Source organism: Psittacula echo, assembly GCF_963264785.1.
Source record: "Psittacula echo genome assembly, chromosome: 4".
In the NCBI taxonomy this organism is placed as follows: domain Eukaryota; kingdom Metazoa; phylum Chordata; class Aves; order Psittaciformes; family Psittacidae; genus Psittacula; species Psittacula echo.
Genome location: NC_137738.1, coordinates 19,467,907 through 19,474,755, shown reverse-complemented (window position 1 = coordinate 19,474,755; position 6,849 = coordinate 19,467,907). Strand labels below are relative to the sequence as shown.

Here is a 6,849-nt window from a genome sequence, read left to right as displayed (position 1 = left end):
ATTTCTCCATTTAAATAGATGGAGACTGGGGGAGATATTTTCAAATAGAGGAGCTGTAAATTTAAGCATTATTTGATTTTCAGAGGTGCTGAGATTTCTTAACTGCCAGTGAAATGAATCAGAGGGGCATTTGTTCAGCACCGTCGAAATTTAGGGTGGTTTTGTTCAGGTAGTGCATTGATTTGAAAATAAAAAGCCTAGTTTACACATCCAGGTTGGAAATTTTGACCATGGCTTTTATCAAGCATCAGTCAAAGGCCAAGTGTAAGATCCGTGTGGCACATGGAAAAAAATCCTCATTTCATTCTTCACATATACTACTTTCTCAGTAGCACATGGTGCTCTGGAGATTAATGAGCCTTCTCTATTATGTTAATACTGATGTTTATTAACAAAGTTGACCTCTTTGGGGCAAGGTGGGGGTGGGCCCTGAAGATTGATAGGTAAGTTTTCTGACACTAGTTATGGAAAGCACTTTTCTCTGTTCCTTAAGAGTGGAAACCTATAAAAAGATTTGTTTTACCATGAAAATGCAAAAAGGGCCTGTGGTACATTAATTTTTCATATGGGAAAGATAGAAACAGGTTGAAAGTTTAAATAATTTACTTAGAAGAGGTAACATCTTCCCTTTTATCTAAAACTCATTCATTTATCAAATACAGATGTTTCTGAGGAACAAAATACTACTGGCTCCTGAGCAGTTGGTAGTGGGTGTGGAAACCCCAGGTGATAAGCCAGCCCCTAATAGCAGCTCATCACACCACAGCAGGATCAGGTGTAGTAGTTATCACACTGCAGTGGTAAACTCTGCTGTACCTCAGTCATCCTGCTTTCTAAGCTTAAGCTGTATATAAGGAAGAGGAGCCCTTCCCAAACCTTTTATATGATTAATACTATGCAGAGGGTTATGAGTGATAGTGCTAAATAGAGAACAAGAAAAGGAAATGTTTGAAATGCATCAAAACCATTCAGAATACTTCACCAGAGCAGAAAAACTGAGACTATTTACAGGCAGTCCCATTTTTCAGAAATCTCCATCCAAGTATCAGTGTTGGAAGCCTTTCTTTGTCAAGAATTCACTTTAGTTAGAGAGAGAACAAAATCTGCTGCTTTTAACACCTTTCCTAACAAGAAAGAGTGTTACAAGCATAACAGTAAAGTGTATTTTTTCAAGGCATTGCTCTCACATGAGAAAAAAGCTTGGAAAACGCCAGCGCCTCAAGTCTCCCACCATGACGGCAATGGCATTAATGAAGAAGCTGGCAGAACATGAACATCTTAATCTCTGCTGAGTGGTATTGGGGTGTAACAATTCACACAGGTCTTTCTACCATGTGGGTCTTCTAATGAGGAATTAGATCAGTGCCTCTCATCTTTCGCTACAGAACAGCCTTTTTAAAAGAAGTGTAGGAAAAAAAAAATCATTGTTTTCAAAATTCCACATTGCAAAACCATCTGGCAAATGGCAGCTGACAGGGAATGTTGCTGTTTTGACCTAACTTATATGTCTGAGGAGCAAAGAGCATTCCACACTTGGGATGGATAGTTAAATCATGCTTATACTATTTGCTAATGGTTAGTTTGTGAGAGCTGATTATATTAGATACTAGCTATTTTCCAACAGCAATATGACATAATGTAATAAGCTCATATCAATCTAATTTTAGATTGCAAACATTGCAATGCCAAACAGTGAATGCTATGAATGCAGTCCTTCTGCTAAAATTTCTTCACACAAAATACTCAGTGAGTAGCTCAGGGTGTGAGATCCACTTATAAAACTGTTATCTGTTCAGAAACAAAATTCAGACTCAGTGGGTAAATAATTTGCTGCAGATAGCTTGGATAGATTGACAGTGTCAGGCTGGGCATATTGTTGCTGTTCTCCTCTGTACCCGCAAAAAAACACTTGTAAGGGGAGATGCTGCAGATCAACATAAAGGACAAGCAGAACATCAAGCATTTTCTTTATGGAAAAAGTGACTGTGATGCTTTTGTCACCTGCTTCCATTAGACAACATGAAGCAGTGGGCAAGAAATAGGAAGCTCTAATAGAACAAAGCTTTTCTAAAGGGCAAGTCAAGCAAGCACTCTCTAAATTTTCCAAAAGAACAAGCACACGTTTTGCAGGCAAATCTGCTGTCCAGCTGGATCTGTTTACCACCTGCCTTATCTCAGAGACACAGCTGAAATAATAACAGGGATTTTGATGCTATTTCGTTGCTTAAATCAGGCTCATTAAAATGTAGGGTGACTTGGGAATGTGAAGTGTTTGCTACTAGACACAGTAGTGTCAGTATCAGGGACTGACATGTATGAATGCCCTCATTGCTGGCCATAAGCTGGCCAACAATGAGGGCTGTGTGCTCAGGGTTTTGGAATATGACTTGGTTTCACTCTGAAGAAGGGGCTTGGGGAGGATACGAGAAAAGGGAAGATAGGTATAAATCCAGAAACCTGCATATGGACAGCCTAGTCTACATCTGTGTCAGTGTTGCTGCCACATTAGATGGTGGCCAAGATCAGATTTACCCCTCCAGAGCTTTGATAAGGAGCTGGAGCTTCCAGGCAGGCTGGAGAGAGAACTGCTATGGAACTGAGTATAACACAGAACTTTTCCTATTAAAGAATTGTGATTAGCCTATTGCTTACTGTACTTCCTCACCTTGGTGATTTGAAACCTGTTTCATGCTGACCATCCCTGGCTATGATCCCAGAGCACAGGACCTGGACGTGAAGGCAAGTTGGTTACCTAGGAGGGATGATTAGTGACACACACCCACCCTAACCCTAACCCGGAAAGGAAAGTAACTTCTTTATCTGCCCTCCGCAGAAAATCTGAAGCCTCCAGCAGCCATGTCAGCAAGATGAAGCAGGTACTTGATCAGTAGGAATCTTGCTACTGGTATCTCTGGCCACTCCTGCCAGCCCTCAGAGAACACTTGGCTTTTACGCCCTCTAATAAAGACTCACGCTTTTCTACCAGTTCCTGAATCATCTTTTTGTCATTACAAACATAACAGAGCAAATAAGTATGCACTAAAGCTGGGGACTTCTAACCAGGACTTCTATATTAACACTCATTTTGAATCCTTATCCACGAAGGTGAAATATTGGGCACATATTGTTTATTGCTTCATGTTAAGTAAAACAATTGATTCTTCATGGAAGGGAAGTACTGGCACAGAGGTATCAAATGAAATCTTAGTTCTAACTCGCAATTGTGCTACCTGTGGGAACCAGAAGAATATGTCAAAAGAATCAATGTGCTTTTACCTTTGATGATATAGTAAGAAAGAAGAAATTCTGAATCTGTATCTGACTTGCTCTTCTCCATTTTGTCTCTCTGAAGCAGAGCAACAGAACATATGTACACCAAGTTACCCAAATCTAGCATTTAAGACAGCAGAAAACTGATTATAATACTGTGCTCTGCCAGGTCTCCAGAGATCTGATAACAGTTCATAATTGCTAATTCAGCCTCAGAAACCCCAGTGAGATAGGCTGGAGCCATTTTGAAACATAAAAAAACTGAGACAGAGTGAAAGGCTACGACTCGTGGAGTATTGCTTTAGGAAGACATCTTAGAAACTTGGAATTGCTGCATGAGAGCAGACTAGCTCATGAAGGCTTGGCCCCCAGTTCTCACTCTGCTCCAGAACAGTGTGCCTGCCTAGCTTAATGCTGTTTGTGACAAACTGGCAGTTGCTACCACCAAATAAATCAAAGGAAGGTATAAAAACCTGGATCATAAAATCCCATAATTCCAGGCCATACACTAATCACTTTTATTATAAACACTGTCTCCCTCTTGCTTAATCGCTGCATATACCTTACGTTATTAGCTCTTCAGCAGCCAACCTTTAACAGGCCGGAGAAGGGTGCCTTTTTTCTACAGCTTTCCTTATGTCATCTTATGGCACTCTCCTGGAAGACACCTGATGGTCCTTTAGGTGAAGAAGCTAGAGCTCAGCTGTCCAGGTTTCTAGACAAGCGCTATAACTTTATCTTTTAAAAAATTAGAGGCATCATCAGAACCGCAACATTTTAATGAATTTATGACTGCAGTGCTCAGTGCTGAACCCAGAGCTGTTTTTATGAGTTAGGTACTTATCCTTGGTGTCTTCTACGTGGGGCCCTTCACCTGTTGTGTCTGGTTGCTGTTTTACCACTCCGGGCATTATAATTCTCAATATCCTTGAACAGGTAAAATGAAGTCTTCCAGCGGCTTTTTGTGTTCCCAGGTTTGGACAGGCATTGGAAAGGGAGGCTGGGTTTGCTTTTGTTTTCTGCATCTGTAATGTCAGGTTGAGATGCCTAAAGTTACACACCTAAAAGTCTTTTGCACTAGCTCATACACACTGAGTCCAAAGGAGGAAAGAAAATTGTACTCTACATTCAAGCTCTGTGAAACCAGAGTAATTAGTCCTTTATTACAGAACTATCCTCCCACCTCTCCTTTTAACTTCAGCTTCTGTGTTTTCCCAAGAACATCTAGAGCTGGAAATCGATCAATTTTGGATTGTTTGCTTTGTCTGAGAGCTACTTATTTTAACTCATCACCCACTAAAATCTTCGGGTCCTTCTCTATCTAAGGGATGAAAAATAAAGTCATTTGGGCAGGGGAGGAGGAGGCATATGCTGGTGTTGAGTTTTTCTTTACCCATTAGAAAATCAGGGTAGTCTATTACATTGTTGTAGTGAAAATACAGCTCTCCCCTAAAGTCTTCAGGATGACAAAGGAGCTGATTTCAGTGGTTGGTTACATATTCATTTTACTAAGATCCGGGCTAACACTGTGCTGGATTAATGAATTGTCTTTCTGGAAGACTGGAGAATACTAGTGTGACTGCAAGAGCCTACTTAGCTCTGATATGGCCAGATAATAAGCTTGACTGAACTCAGACCTGCACTGGACACAGACATTGGGTATATCATATTGTGTTCTCTGGTGCATCAAATAGTACTTGTATAGGCTTCTCATCTCACAAGTTTCCCCATTAAACCTTTTATAATGGAAATTCTACTATAGGATCTCTCTCTCATCTCTTATCTGATAGTATTTATGTATATGGGAAGAACAAATATGGCAGCTGAGATCTGCAAATTTGCCAAGCAGTGCAACTGCCGCAGCTCAGCACGCACATTTCCATTCTTAGCTGAATGCATTTTGCAAGAGATTCTAAAGATGAAAAACTGTTAAGATATGACTATCAAACACAGTCTCATTCTTGGCTCATTTTCTGTCTCTGATGCTTTACTTATTTACACACAGATAAGATGGAATCAATCTGGAGTGGGGCCTGTCTTCCGTTTCCAAGAGGCTTGAGAATGGCCAGGCAGATTGCCAAGGATGTATACTGGATAGGCCACCTGACACAGAGAAAAATGAACTGGTTTCTCTAGCAGTGGTGCTAAATTAATTAACTGTACTTTGTAATACATTTGATAGCTTGGGCCTTTCATGTTCAGGAAAAACACCACTTTGGAGGGAAATAACAGTAAATAATTTTTATGAACTAGCTGATTATGACTACTACTTCTCCACTTCTAGCTCTACTCCCTAGTCCTTGGCTGTCCTTTTTCCCCCATTTATGTGCATGATTTCCTTCAAACTGATTTAATAGAAAGCACATTTGCATGCACATTTTGTTTCACTTCAGTTTCTCCTAAAATAAGCTTCTTTGGGATTTTTGGCTTCCTGTATCCGCTTTTTGCCACAGCTGTTCAGTTTTCTCTTTGTTTTGGCTGAGGTACAAAATTTGAGATTCTGAGCAAATTTTCTTATTGAGGTTCCCCTGCTATAGCCATTAGAGTGTGTTTTCTCTTGATCAGAGTGCACAAAATTCCTACAGATCTCAGGCTAGCTGGTGGGTTAGTTAGCCTCTTTCTGTCATCAAAAGAAGAGTATAGCTTGAATAGAAAGAGGCCATGAACATGGAGAACAGCGCAATTATTTCAAGTTCGTACTTTTACCAACTGCTAATCTTAATGCCAGCATTTTCCTCCCACTCTGCTTCATGTGCTGAGCCTCCTCATTTCCTTTAATCACGAATTAGCGCACTTGTCAAGCAAAAAGATTCTCACAAAGACCAAGGCTCTTCTGAATTTAGGGATTGTCAGGTGTGACAGCCTTTCAGCTATGTTTACAGGGCACGTTAAAGCAACTCAATTCATGGTAAAACAGTCTGTCACCAAGCTGAGATACCGTATTGATCCTTGCTGGTTATATTGCAGGATAGCCACTTTCATGACACATACTAGCACACAAAATCTTGAGGAAAGGCCATCCCAGGATGGAATATACTAGCTGCTTTCTCTAGATTTAAAACTGCAATGAAAACAGGATACTGTGTTTTCTACTGAGAGAGACTACTGTTCTGTGGTTTACATTTTCATGTAATAGACATTTGGGAAAGATCCTTTAAATATATAATCCAGTCTCTGGTATATAAAAATCAACTTCTTTTTCATTTGCTTGCACAGATTTAAGGGTTTTTTTTGCCACAGATCTATTATTTTGTTATCTTACCTGTTATTTTGTCATTGAAATTAGACTTCAGGTTCCTTGAGACAGAAATCCCATAATGTATTTTGCACTGCAGAGGTGTTTAGAATACATTGAGGTGACTGAACAAAAAAACACATAAAAAAGAAGAAAACAAAACATGGCAATGATTCTCAATTTCATGGGCTTTCATTAACGCACATCTCTACCAGTTTTACTTCTCATATAAAGGATGCTGGGTTTGACTTAAAGATTGCAGGTATGTGAACTGTTAGGAAATCCTATAAACATAATACTTTTACAATATTTTATTTATATGGATCTGCTAGTAGGCTGTCACC

The 6,849-nt window shown here is 39.8% G+C and overlaps 1 protein-coding gene across 1 annotated transcript in view; it reads right to left on the bottom strand.

Moving 5' to 3' along the window:
* Positions 1 to 4,268: 4,268 nt before the first annotated feature.
* Positions 4,269 to 6,849, bottom strand: part of BTBD9 (BTB domain containing 9) — a 155,296-nt gene continuing 152,715 nt past the window's right edge. The window contains exons 13-14 of the transcript XR_013956760.1: positions 6,533 to 6,630; positions 4,269 to 4,295 (exon numbers count right to left, since the gene is read on the bottom strand). The gene's annotated coding sequence lies outside the window, so the exon portion shown is untranslated. The remainder of the gene's footprint in view (positions 4,296 to 6,532; positions 6,631 to 6,849) is intronic.